The sequence below is a fragment of the Octopus bimaculoides genome, chromosome 4, assembly GCF_001194135.2.
Source record: "Octopus bimaculoides isolate UCB-OBI-ISO-001 chromosome 4, ASM119413v2, whole genome shotgun sequence".
Lineage (NCBI taxonomy): Eukaryota > Metazoa > Mollusca > Cephalopoda > Octopoda > Octopodidae > Octopus > Octopus bimaculoides.
The window spans coordinates 127,176,099-127,189,711 of NC_068984.1; the positions used below are offsets into that span (position 1 = coordinate 127,176,099).

Consider the following 13,613-nt stretch of genomic DNA (forward strand, 5'->3'; position numbering starts at 1 on the left):
CATAGAAAGGGATGAGAGGTATGTTAGTCGAAAAATATGAAGGAATTGTTCTTTAGATTATTTATATACAGGTACAGAAAGTCTTCAGATTTCCAAAGGAAATGAAATAGAATGAAATAAAATACAATAAAGTCAACTATTGATGCTATTACATTTAAGAAACTTCCATGTAACACTTTCAACAATGAATATCCTAGTTACTTAATCAACTGAACTATTTCCTTGAATTATAAGTATGAGAACAACTGCTTATCCTGAGGCAACATGTACTCTTAACCTAATCTTCAGGCAGAATTAGTAGTGAAGCATTATATTATAAGGCTGGCTCTTTAAATAAGAAATACAATACCCCATGCCAGTACCTCATAAAAGGCAACCATGCCGGTGCCGTGTAAAAAGTACTTGTGCTGGCAACATGTAAATAGCACCCATGCTGGTGCTACATGAAAAGCATCCATGCTGGCACTATGTAAAAAGCATCTGTTCCAGTACTATGTAAAAAGAAACCATGCCATTACAATGTAAACAGCACCTGTGCCAGGCCATGTAAAAGAGCACATGTACCAGCAACATGTGAAATACACCTATGCTAGTGCCATGTGGAAAAGTACACACCATATTCTGTAAAGTGGTTGGCATTAGGAAGGGCATCCAGCTGTAGAAATCATGCCAAACAGATGAGTGGAGCCTGGTGCAGCACTCCAGCCTACCAGCTCCTGTCAAACTGTCCAACCCATGCCAGCATGAAAAACAGACATTAAATGATGATAATGATGATGAATACATCTGAAAAGTTTATGTTCCCGTAACTTAGAAGTTTGGCAAAAAGAAACAGATAGAATAAGAATCAGGCTTAAAAAATGAAAAATAAATCCTGGGGTTGACTTGTTTGGCTAAAACGCTAAAACCTTTCAGGGTGGTGCTCCAGCATGGCCACAATCAAATGACTGAAAGTAGTAAAAGAATAAAAGCAAAAATATATATATATATATATTGTAGGTGCAGGAGTAGCTGTATGGTAAAATAGCTTGCTTACCAACCACATGCTTCCAGGTTCAGTTCTACTGCATGGCACCTTGGGCAAGTGTCTTCTACTATAGCCTCAAGCCAACCAAAGCCTTACGAGTGGATTCGGTAGACGGAAACTGAAAGAAGCCCGTCGCATATATATGTGCGTGCGCATGTGTTTGTACCCCCACCATTGCTTGACAACTAATGTTGGTGTGTTTACGTCCCCATAACTTAGCAGTTCAGCAAAAGATAACGATAGAATAAGTACTAAGCATACAAAGAATAAGTCCTGGGATTGATTTGTTCGACCAAAGGCGGCGCTCCAGCATGGCCGCAGTCAAGACGACTGAAACAAATAAAAGAATACAAGCATATATATGACAAAACAGGCCACAGCTCAAAAGTGTAATAAATATGTACTCTAGAAGAAGTACTGGGTTATTCTTCCATGTAATTATTGTTTTTATTATAGCATAAAAAACGAACATTAATTCACACACACAGACAAGATGGGGTTAAACTCAGGATATACTCCTTTCAGATAAATCAGTTTCATTAAAAAAAAAAACAAAAGAAAATGAAAGAAAAAGAAATGAGGTATATATGAGAAGGGAGCTTATTATAACGGAATCCAATAGAACTTCATTGTAGTTATCTCCCTTAGATTAAAAGTATTTCTCGTTCACTTGGCAAAAATTGCTGACCGAACTAAATATATTTTGATGACAGTCATAATTATGACTATTTCTAATTAAGAGTATTTGTGTTATGTTACCCTCATTTCAGCAATGGTCCAACAGACCAATAATTGAAGATTTCTAGTGGCTAGCACATTTTTTTCTTTTTATTTAGATACAATGTATTATTCTTGTAACAGTGACCATGGACACTGTTACAATTCTTATAATTAATGGAATAAGGAATACATCTCTGGTCGTACATAGGGAAAATTAAAAGAAGAAATATCAAGGGAAACATCCAATATGTTCTTCCTTATTTAAGATGGTGGGGATGTGATTGGGGAGGAATTTGGCTGCTATTTCTAGCACGCTGAGTGACTAGGGTCTTTCAGTACCATAATTCTCATAATTATAATACAGTAATCCCTCGACTATCGTGGGTATTATATTCCCAAACCTCTCCCAATAGGTGAAAATCCACGAAGTAGAAACAGTACTGTACTGTGTATTTTTCTATTATTTACTCTTTTACTTGTTTCAGTCATTTGACTGTGGCCATGCTGGAGCACCGCCTTTAGTCGAGCAAATCGACTCCAGGACTTAGTCTTTGTAAGCCTAGTACTTATTCTATCGGTCTCTTTTTGCCGAACCGCTATGTTACGGGGATGTAAACACACCAGCAGCGGTTGTCAAGCGACGTTGGTGGGACAAACAGACACATACACACACACACATATATATACATATATACGACAGGCTTCTTTCAGTCTCCGTCTACCAAATCCACTCACAAGGCTTTGATCGGCCCGAGGCTATAGTAGAAGACACTTGCCCAAGGTGCCACGCAGTGGGAATGAACCCAGAACCATGTGGCTGGTAAGCAAGCTACTTACCACACAGCCACTCCTACGCCTATAATTTCTATAATTTGTATAAATTTATTTTATTATAAATGCAAAACAACACCATGGGGGAATCGACGTAAGATTAAATAATAAACCACGATAGGCGAGGGATTACTGTAGCGCCTAGATGTGACAAGCACTTTATTAGTTGCTATTTTACCCCAGGCCAGTCTTGAGACTGAGCAAACCTATGACCAAAGGTATTCCAGCCATGACAATCTTGCGTTGATATTAGACAGTGCAGCTTAAGAGATTTGAGGAAGATTTTGGCTGCTATTTAATGAATGCCGTCATTGTATCCCAATGGAAAATGGAACGAATCATGCTCAGCATCACATTGTGGGACAAGAAAACCAATGCCAAGATTTGATAGCACACGAGAGTCAATAACATTATAAGAATCATTAAGGAGAACAAATATAGATGGGCTGGCCTCATCATATGACTGAAGGACAACAGATGGACAATCAGGGTAACAGAATGGACACCAGGACAAGATCTAGAGGCTGACTAAAGACATAATGGCGAGATGATCTCACCTGCTACCAGGGACCTACATGGCCATGACTGGCTGGTGATAGACAAGAGTCCAGGGAGGGCTTCTTCCTTCAAGAGTGACGAAACCCTGGATAAGGATAAGTGTTTATTTTTCTTGCAAGGTCAACTAACTATTAGGTCATCCCATAAGTTCTGTCCAATTTTACCTTTTTTAAAATTGTATAAAATTTAATAGAATTTTAGAATGTCTAACGGAATTAAAAATTATTTTTATGCATTTGTGTACATTTAAACTAATTAAATATTATTTTACAGAATAATGCAATTAAAATTTATTTGATTAAAACCCTTTCTAACATGGAAGTATCCAAAGAGCATTCGAGGTACATAATGCTTTATGAGTACAAAAAAGGAAACTCTGCAGCCGAAGTGACTCGAAACACACACTCAGTTTATTGGAAAGAATGCTTGAATGAAAGAACTTGCAGAAGATAGTTTGCAAAATTCAGAAGTGGAGATTTCAGCCTTGAAAAGGAAGATCAAACAGGACGTCCAGTTGAGTTTGATGATAAGCTCCTTGAGGCATCACTTGAAGAAAGTCCTGCATTATCAGTTGAAGAATTGGCAATAAAGCTTAGTTCAAATCATACAACTGTTCATTGTCATCTTCAACAACTTGGAAAGCTTCCTGAACTTGGAAACTTGGTGCCTCATAAATTGTCCGAAAGCAACCGTAAATCCCGAGTTGACATTTGCTCTTCTCTCCATTCTCGTGAACTTATTTCACCCTTTTTGGATAGACTTGTGACGAAAAATGGATCTTCTATCAAAATGTTAAATGTCGTAAATAGTGGCTTGGTAAAAGGGAAAAAGCTCAACCACAACCAAGAAGGGAACTTCATGGGAAAAAGTTTCTTCTCTCAATCTGGTGAGATTGCAAAGGAGTAATTCACTTTGAATTGTTACCACCTAATGCAACAATCAATGTTCAAGTCTACTGTCAGCAATTAGAGCATTTGAACCAAGCTTTGAAGAAAAAAAAGACCCGCTTTATTAAATCGAAAAGGAGTGATGTTTCATCAGGACAATGTGCAACCCCACACTGCAAAGATCACATCACAGAAGATCGAAGAGCATGGTTGGAAAAAAATTCCTCATACTACTATTTGTTTTGTAGTTTACAGAATCATTTGGGGGACATAACTTTCGCAAGCCATGAGGAGGTCGAAACTGACATTTCAGAGTTCTTCACTATGAAACCAAAAATGTTTTTCATTGATGGGATTAAAAAGCTTGTAAATAGATGGAAGGAAGTTATAGATAATCAGGGAAAGTACATTGATGATTAAATTTCATTTAAACATAACATTTGATCACTTGTTTTCTTTATTCAAAATTCGGACAGAACTTATGAGATGACCTGATATATAAAGGTTCCCTAGTTGGTAGGCAATAGATATTGGAGCCTTGAGCAGTGGATGACAAATGTAAACACTATCATTGCAGTATAAAATACTGTAGCTTGCAATTATAACGGTTACATCATTCAGAGGCAATTATGTCAATTATAACAATTACATCATTCATGAGTGAAAAATAAAGATGCTAGATTACAGAGGATGCACTCATGAGCTCCAATTTTATTAGTCATTATTTGTACCCATGAGCAATGCACTTAACTCTGCTTGTTTTAGTTTACCTAATTGAACATCATACCTACAATATTTCCCTTTAACTAAATGAGTGAAGCTGTGTGCTTAATGGTTAGGGTATTCAGCTCATGATTGTAAGGTTGTCAGTTCAAAACCTAGCAGTGCATTATGTCCTTGAGCAAGACACTTTCTTTCACATTGCTCCAGTCCACTCAGTGAGCAAAAATGAGTTGTACCTGTAATTCAAAAGACCAGCTTTGTTACATTCTGAGTCATGCTGAATTTTCCTGACAACTTTATATATTAAGGAAGGGCGGTGAGCTGGCAGAAACGTTTGCGCGCCAGGTGAAATGCTTAGCGGTATTTCGTCTGCCGTTACATTCTGAGTTCAAATTCCACCGAGGTCGACTTTGCCTTTCATCCTTTCAGGGGGTCGATAAATTAAGTACCAGTTACGCACTGGGGTCGATGTAATCGACTTGATCCCTTTGTCTGTCCCCTTTATGTTTGGCCCCTTGTGGGCAACAAAGAAATAAAAATGTATATGTTAAGGGTACATGTGTCCATGGAATTTCAGGAGGAGGGTGTCCCATTGACTAGATCAACTGGAACCCTTGTCATTATAACCAACAGAGTGTCACTTAGTAGGTCAATAGCAGAAATCCCAAACCACCAGGCCACAGACCAGTACTGTACCAAAAGTCATTTGGTACAGGGCCACACAAAGGAAATAAATTCTAAAATTTTATTTCTGTTTTATTGACTATCACAGTCAGCAGATTATCTTATGCATTATATATGCGTTATATATGTCATAATTAAATTATTTATTATGCACTTTATTGTGTTTTTGGTATGTGTATGATACCCCAGTCCATTGAAAAAATTTCTTGCATCCAGCTGTAGAAACCATGCCAGAATGGATGAAACCTGGGCAACTCTTCAGCTAGCAACTTCTATGAAACTCTCCAACCTATGCCAGCATGGAAAACAGACATTAAATGATGATGATGATGATGATGATGATGATGGTGATGGTGATGATGATGATGATGAAACACCAGCCTGTGGTTCAGGACTTCTGGTCTATCGGAAGGGACAGTGTTCATGGGGCTTTGTAGGCCTTCCTCAAGAGGTAACATTGATGCCATTAGGGTTCTTTTGTACCTTTCTAAATCAAAACGTGGGGAAAATATGAGCAAGAGGGAGATTCCAGAAAGCCAATAAAAGAAGACCCATGATAAAACTATTCCAACCATAACTATCTCATCCTTTCCTTGCATATTACATATCGAAGTCTATCTGGTGAATCCTTCTTTTTCAAGACAGTAGGATATAAATCTGAGTACAATATAACTGTTATCTCTAGACCAATTAAGTATACAGTGTCCCCTTTCTTGGCTCATTTATAAATAGTAGTTGTCTATTATAAACACAACCACTCCTCGTATTATTTTTAATAGTCAGCTGGATGAAACATATTTACTCTGGTGTGTTATGGATGGCAGAAAGTGAAGTGTTAAGCAAATTATTAGAAAAATGACAGACATCATCTCCATCATTGTTATGTTTTGCTCCATGTGGGCATGGGTAGAACAAAACTTATTGAGGCAGTATTTGACAACTGGTTACCCTTCCTGTCGTCAATCTTTATTCGTTTTTCAAGTAAAGAACTTTTATTCCAACTGTCTTCTACTATAACCTTGGGCCAACCAAGGCCTTGTGAGGATTTTTTAAATGAAAACTGAAAGAATCCCATATGTGTGCATGTTTTTGTGTCTATGTTTGTCAACTGCCACTACTTGACAATTGGTGGTGTTAGTGTGTTTATGTCCTTGTAACTTAGCAGTTCAGTAAAGGAGACCAATTGAATAAGTAATAGGCTTAAATAAAAACAAAAATAAGTACTGGGGTTGATTTGTTCAACTAAAAGATTCTTCAAGGAGGAGCTCCACCATAGCTGCAGTGTAGTAACTGAAAGAAGTAAAAGACAAAACACACATGCACTCACACTCACACAAACTCACAATGGGTTCCATATTGCACTTGAAAGACACTGGTGAGCCCAGGGCTATGATAGAAGATACCATGCAATGTAGGGAGCAACCTTAAACCAAAACCACATGGTTGCTAAGTGAATGCCATGACTCAATAGATCTGCAAGCACTTATACATAAATATCTAAAACCACTACATTAATCCTCTTCAATAAACCAGTCTGTATATGATATGCTCACAGACAGATAATGATAGCCTTCTTTTATTGGTTAACTGCTCTGTTGTTACAGGTCAACCATTAGCAGTTGTAGTAGTAGTAACAGCAATAGTAGTAATGGTGGTGGTGGGGTGCAGCAGCAGCAGCAAAACGAAGAGGCGAAGGAAGGGAGGAATTTCCATAAAAGTCTAGAAGGAGCCCTTAAAGTTCAGCAGTTCTCAATCTAACAAATACTCCTTACCCAGTACTGTGGAATGTTTATGCCCCTGCCTACTTCATTATTAATGAGAAATCAAAACAACATTTGCATTCACACAATTTGTCTTTCATCTCCATGGTTTTGGCGCAAACTTAAAAAGCTTCAAACCATCTTAACTTTTCTTAAAATATGGCAGATTCTTTTTTCTTTTTTTTTTTCTTTGCCCATTTTTCAATCTAAGGCCACACACTATGCGAAACTAGTAATAATTGATAAATATTTCCTTATTAACTTTAAAGCAAATTATACTGATAATAGCATTTTAAATCTGTATATATAATTAATCATTAGCGTTAATGACAAGCAAGCTGTCTAAAAATAAGTTGTCATCATGATCGTTTTAATGTCCACTTTTCCATGTTTGCATGACATGAGTTGGATGGAATTTGCTGGAGTGGATTTTCTATGGGTGGATGCCCTTCCTGTTGCCAACCCTCACCTGCTTCAAAGTAATGTAATATTTCCCCATGACCAGAGATGTTTCCACAGAATATTGGAAATGAAAGACAGTGATAGCATGGCAGTGACATATGTTTTACAAATATCATGTGATGTCAAGGCAAGGAGACAGTAACACACATACGCATGCACACACACACACACACACACACACAATATGTGTGTGTGATAGGTTTCTTTAAGTTTCCATCTACCAAATCTATTCGCAAGGCTTTGGTTGGCCTGGGGTCAGAATAGAAGATACTTGCCCAAAGTGTCATACAGCGGGACTGAACCTGAAACCATGTGGTTCAGAAGAAAACTTCTTGCACTGCCGTACCTGCAGCTTATAATCCTTTTAATCTGTGTATAGTAAATTATCAATTTAATAATTATTGTAGACATGCACACTCTGTCTCAAAATACTGTTCAGTTATATTATTTGTTTATTATTCTTAAATACCTACCACATTGCTTTTGTGTCTAATACTAAATTTAAGAGAATATTTTAAAAATTGTTTTATAAACTTCCACACACAGTAGTCATGGCTGATACCAGTGCAGCCTGATTGGCACCCATGCCAGTGGCATGTAAAAGGCACCATTTGAGCATGGTCGATGCCAGTGCCACCTGACTAGATCCTGCGCTGGTGACATGTAAAAAGCACCATTCAAGCATGGTCAATCCAGTGCCACCTGACTGGCTAAAACACCATTTGAGCGTGGTCGATGCCAGTGCTGCCTGACTGGCTCCAGTGCTGGTGACATGTAAAAAGCACCATTCAAATATGGTCGATGCCAGTGCTGCCTGACTAGCTCCTCTGTCGGTGACATGTAAAAAGTACCCACTACGCTCTCAGAGTGGTTGGTGTTAGGAAGTGCATCCAGCTGTAGAAACCTTGCCAGATCAGATTGGAGTATGGTGTAGCTTCCTGGCTTGCCAGTCCTCAGTCAAACTGTCCAACCCATGCCAGCATGGAAAGCAGACATTAAACGATGATGATGAGGAGGAGGAGAACAAACTTTCTCCTCAAAACTCAAAATTATTATATTAAAAATAGAAATAAAGAAATAAAGAAATTAAGTGTTATTTATGTATACATACTTTTGCCAGTCACTCCTTTCTAGAATGTCAACCCACTAGTATTCCTTTCCCAACAATATATTTTTCCCCCCATCACAAACATTAATTTGCAGATATTCAAATTGAATATCAACCACATTAATTTCACCAATCTTGGTGGAGAGAGCTCTGTAGGTCATGTGTACTGCACCCTGTCTTCTGACTAAATCTATGGAAATGTACTGAAAAATTAGTTTTCCTGCATTATCAGATTTATAAAATTTAATGAAAAATATATGTTGGAGCACTACAGAACTGGTTTAGAAACTTTTTTATACCACCTTGTAATCTATTTTATCTTTTTTATCTTTTTACTTGTTTCAGTCATTAGACTACGGCCATGCTGGGGCACCACCTTAAAAGATTTTAAGTCAAATATATCAACCCCAGATCCAAATGTGGTTATGTGCTTAAGAAGCTTGCTTCCCAACTATGTAGTCTTGGGTTCAGTCCCACTGCGTGGCACCTTGATATATATATATATGTAAAATAACAAACTAAGGAAAGGAATTCCTTCAAAGGGGTGTGCAAAACATCCACTTCACTGGTGCGTCAGTTGAATACCACATAAATATGGGTATAATGCAAATTACAAACAATAAATTAAATAGAGAGATACAATTGACAATCCAATAATTTATTTATATTATAATATAACATAATATACTATGAATGTAACATAATATAATATGATAAATATAATATAATATAACATTAAAATAATCATTAAAAAACCAAAATAGCCAACAGTTTGTTTCGAATTATATACATTTTATGACATATAAACAATTCAATTCACTTATATAAGTCTCATAAGAGCTAAGGTTTAAAGATAGAAGAAATCCCATGTGAAAGAACGGTTGAATTGTAAAAAAATTAATTCAAATGCCTATGTTTTATGAGCATGAGCGTTAACTTTTCAACTACATAGCAATTACAATTAAAAAGCAACTAAATTATAACGGACAAAATAATTTTCTTTTATGTTATATTATATTAATAGTATATTATGTTATATTATAATATAAATAAATTATTGGATTGGCAATTGTATCTCTCTATTTAATTTATTTTATATATATATATCATCATCATCATCATCATCGTGTAACGTCTGCCTTCCATGCTAGCATGAGTTGGACGATTTGACTGAGGACTGGCGAACTAGATGGCTGCACCAGGCTCCAATCTGATCTAGCAGAGTTTCCAACGTAAAAGTGGTGTTATTGTATGGGGCTGAGACATGGCGAACAACAGTTAAGTCAAATAAGCAAATACAATCATTCATTAACAGATGCTTGCATAGTATACTTAAAATTAGATGGCCCGAACACATAAGCAATATGGAGCTATGGCAAAGAACAAATCAAGTTTCGATTAGGGAGCAAATATTTAAGAAAAAGTGGAAGTGGATTGGTAGCATAATTAGAAAAGACACACCAAATGTAGCGAAAAGTGCTTTACAGTGGAATCCAGATGGATATAGAAAGAAAGGTAGGCCTAAGAACTTGTGGCGTAGCTCAAGACAAAAGGAACTAGAGAAAGGGGGACATTCATGGCAGAGTATAAGTACAGAAGCGAAAAATTATGTGACACGGAATTCAATTATAAGTGGCCTATACTCCGTGTTGGACGGTTAAAGGCAATAGAATAGAAGAGAAGGCTTTACAAGTTGAATCTACAGAGTCAAAGCCCACTGATAGTATAATTTCTAAAGCAGTTGTCCTCAATTCTATTTGAGTAACAGCTTGTCCATGTTACAAGTTAGGGTAATATACCCATTTTACAATTAATGTAACAAGGTGACCCTATTACAGGTTGACAAAGTATATCCCTACATCAAAAACTGGCACAATTTATACAAAACCAAACTTAATCATAACCTTTTATTCAATATGAATGTTACTTAGAAGATAAGATATAAAGGCATTAGATAATTAAAAAATGCATGATTTCTTATACTCCAATATATTAGGAATATATTGCTCCTGACAAGCTGGTATTGCAGCAGAAATGTGATTAGTATTGTTATTATTGGTCTACTAATTATCGTAGCCCATTATCTGTTTATTGAGTCAACATAGACAATATGACATTAAATATTAAATAAACAGCTTATTAACTTCATTCATCTAGATGTAGACACTGTTCATATTCGGCTGGAGCCAGAGAATAGCAGTGAATTCTTCACAAACAACATATCATTTCCAAGCTACTTTAAACTGGATATTGCCATAAAACTTCCTCTCTTTCCTTTTCTCTCTATCACATATTTTGGGTCACCAATTCACAGGATGGTTATATGCGATTACAATAGTTGATGGAGTTCATTATGAATTATGAGACTGCACAGCAGGTGAGAAATGTTTAACATGTTAATATGTATAGAAGTAGTGTAGTTACTACAACAAACATATTAGTGAAACTGCTGCTTACCTCAGTTATAATGACGGTAACATGTGTAATGTCAACTCAGTCAATTATTTACACATTTTTTCTTTTCTTTTCTTTCTTTTTTGCTGACTAGGTCTGGAGGAACAAAGAATGCCCATGGACTTCACAGATCCTCTAAGACTGATAAACCGTTAACATTCATTTAAGCTGTTGTAAGTTGACAGTTGTATTCTGAAGTGTTGGTATGGCTGTGTGGTTAAAAAGCTGTTATGCAATCCTGGGGCTTCAGGTTCAGTCCCATTACACAGTACTTTGGACGAGTGTCTTCTACTATAGCCCCAGACCAACCAATGTCTTGTGATTGAATTTGGTAGACAGAAACTGTAGAAGCTTCTGTGTGCATGTGGTGGTGGGGGATGTCTTTGTTTGTCCCACAGCCCCTGCTTGACAACTAGTGTCGATTTGTTTATGCCCCCATAATTTAGTGGTTTGGTAAAAGAGACCATTAGAATAATCACCAAACTTAAAAATAAGTATTGGGGTTGATGTGATCAACCAAAACCTTTAAAGGTAGTGCTTCAGCAAGGCCACAGTCCATCCAGTTGCTAAAATAAGTAAAACAAAAAGTTAAAAGACAAAGCTAATTATTAGCAAGGAGCCTGGTGGGGTTGACAAAACAAACTTGAAACTAGCCAGCTCTGAGGAGCAGAAGCCTTTGTAGTACCAATAGAAACAGCAGACAGAGGAGACATCTGTGGGTCAGAGGTCAATCAGTCAAATGGCCTTTCTTTGAATATAGTTTGTGATGTCTGTGTGTGCAGCAGCAACACCACTCTAGAAGTGAGAGCATTACTTCATTGTGAGTATCACTTGAGCTTAGCTGAGGATCAGTAATTGTTGTAGGGCTGAAGTATAATTAAGCTCTAAAGAGGAAGACCAGTCTCTGAAAAATTGTTCAAGATATGTTAAAGATGTGCAATCACTATGAGAGATTTTCAGTGATTGTGAAATCTAGCACTTTGAGCTTCTCATGTTTAAGATGCCATAAAGTGTAATGATGCTTTCTTGATATGATCAGTGCTTGTACCTTTTAGCTGTTGAAAAAGATACAATTGGCATGACTACACTGAAATATACTTCTGAGGTCTTTTTCTCCTGGAGTTACTGGGAGTTTGACACGAGGTATCTAAGCTGCATGTGTATAGAAGGTCATGGGAGACTGAATAGTGCTGTTACCTGTGTGAGAGTTGGAGGTTCTCTACATCAGTGATCTGATGTAGAAAAGGAAAAGAGTGATAAACAGGACTGAACCCTAGGGTACACCAGAGTTGATAAAGTGCATGATGTTTTGCAGACACATTTTTATAGCCATCATGTATGTACACGTGTTTAATGGCTGAAATATAGTACGCACACGTGTGTACTGAAATTATAAAATTACACACTACTGATTGGTTGATTGATTGATGTATGTATGTATTTACGTACATGCAGACACACACACACTCACACACAAGATGGGCTTTCAATTTCTATCTGCTAAATCCATTCACAAGGCCTTGGTTGCCCCAGATCTGTAGCAGAAGACACTTGCTCAAATTGCCACACAATAGGACTGAACTTGAAACATGTGGTTGAGAAACAAACTTATTACCACATGGCCACACCTCGTTCACAATATTGTTACACAGGATCAAAAAATAAACTAGATCTACATCAGTTGTACAATATAAAACAGTAATTCCAGAATCAGTTTTCTAATAATGGTACATAACCTTTTATGGTTCCTTTGATTGGATTCTTTGAGGTTTCTACCATGACTATTTCGATAACAAAGCTAAAAAAAAAGAAAAATAAGCATTGCTAAATGTTACAATCTCTGACTAGAATTCTATAATAGAAATTTTGTTTCATTATCACTGGTAGCATCATCATCATCATCATCATCAACATCATCATCATCGTCATCATCACCATCACCGTTATCATTATTATTAACACCATGATAACAAACATCGTCATCATCACCCTGCCCACCACCACCACCACCACCACCACTTTCATCATTGTCATCACTGTCATCACCATCACTGACAATGTTATAGCAAGTTGCCTGGCTACATTTAGCATTCATTGCAAAATCAAATAATGCAATTGGCCAGTTACAATCAAATTTTGTATCCAAGACGTGTGATCTGAAGAGAGGTTTTTAGGACTATATACATACATACATACATATATATGTATATACATGCATATATGAGTGTTTATATATATATATATATATATATAATACAAATAATAAATGAGTATATGCATATATACGTACATGTATGTGCATACCTACATCTACCTGTATATATACATATACACACACACACACACACACACACACATACATACATACATACATATATATATATATATATATATATATA

At 36.7% G+C, this 13,613-nt stretch overlaps 1 protein-coding gene and 1 long non-coding RNA gene across 4 annotated transcripts in view; one reads left to right on the forward strand and one right to left on the reverse strand.

The window, feature by feature from the left end:
• LOC106871170 (uncharacterized) overlaps positions 1 to 13,613 on the reverse strand; it is a 103,057-nt gene that overhangs the window by 46,075 nt on the left and 43,369 nt on the right. The gene's annotated exons all lie outside the window — the stretch shown is intronic.
• Positions 10,882 to 13,613, forward strand: part of LOC128247631 (uncharacterized) — a 15,829-nt gene continuing 13,097 nt past the window's right edge. Inside the window, exons 1-2 of the long non-coding RNA XR_008264005.1 lie at positions 10,882 to 11,137; positions 11,309 to 11,387. This is a non-coding gene — a long non-coding RNA (uncharacterized LOC128247631). The remainder of the gene's footprint in view (positions 11,138 to 11,308; positions 11,388 to 13,613) is intronic.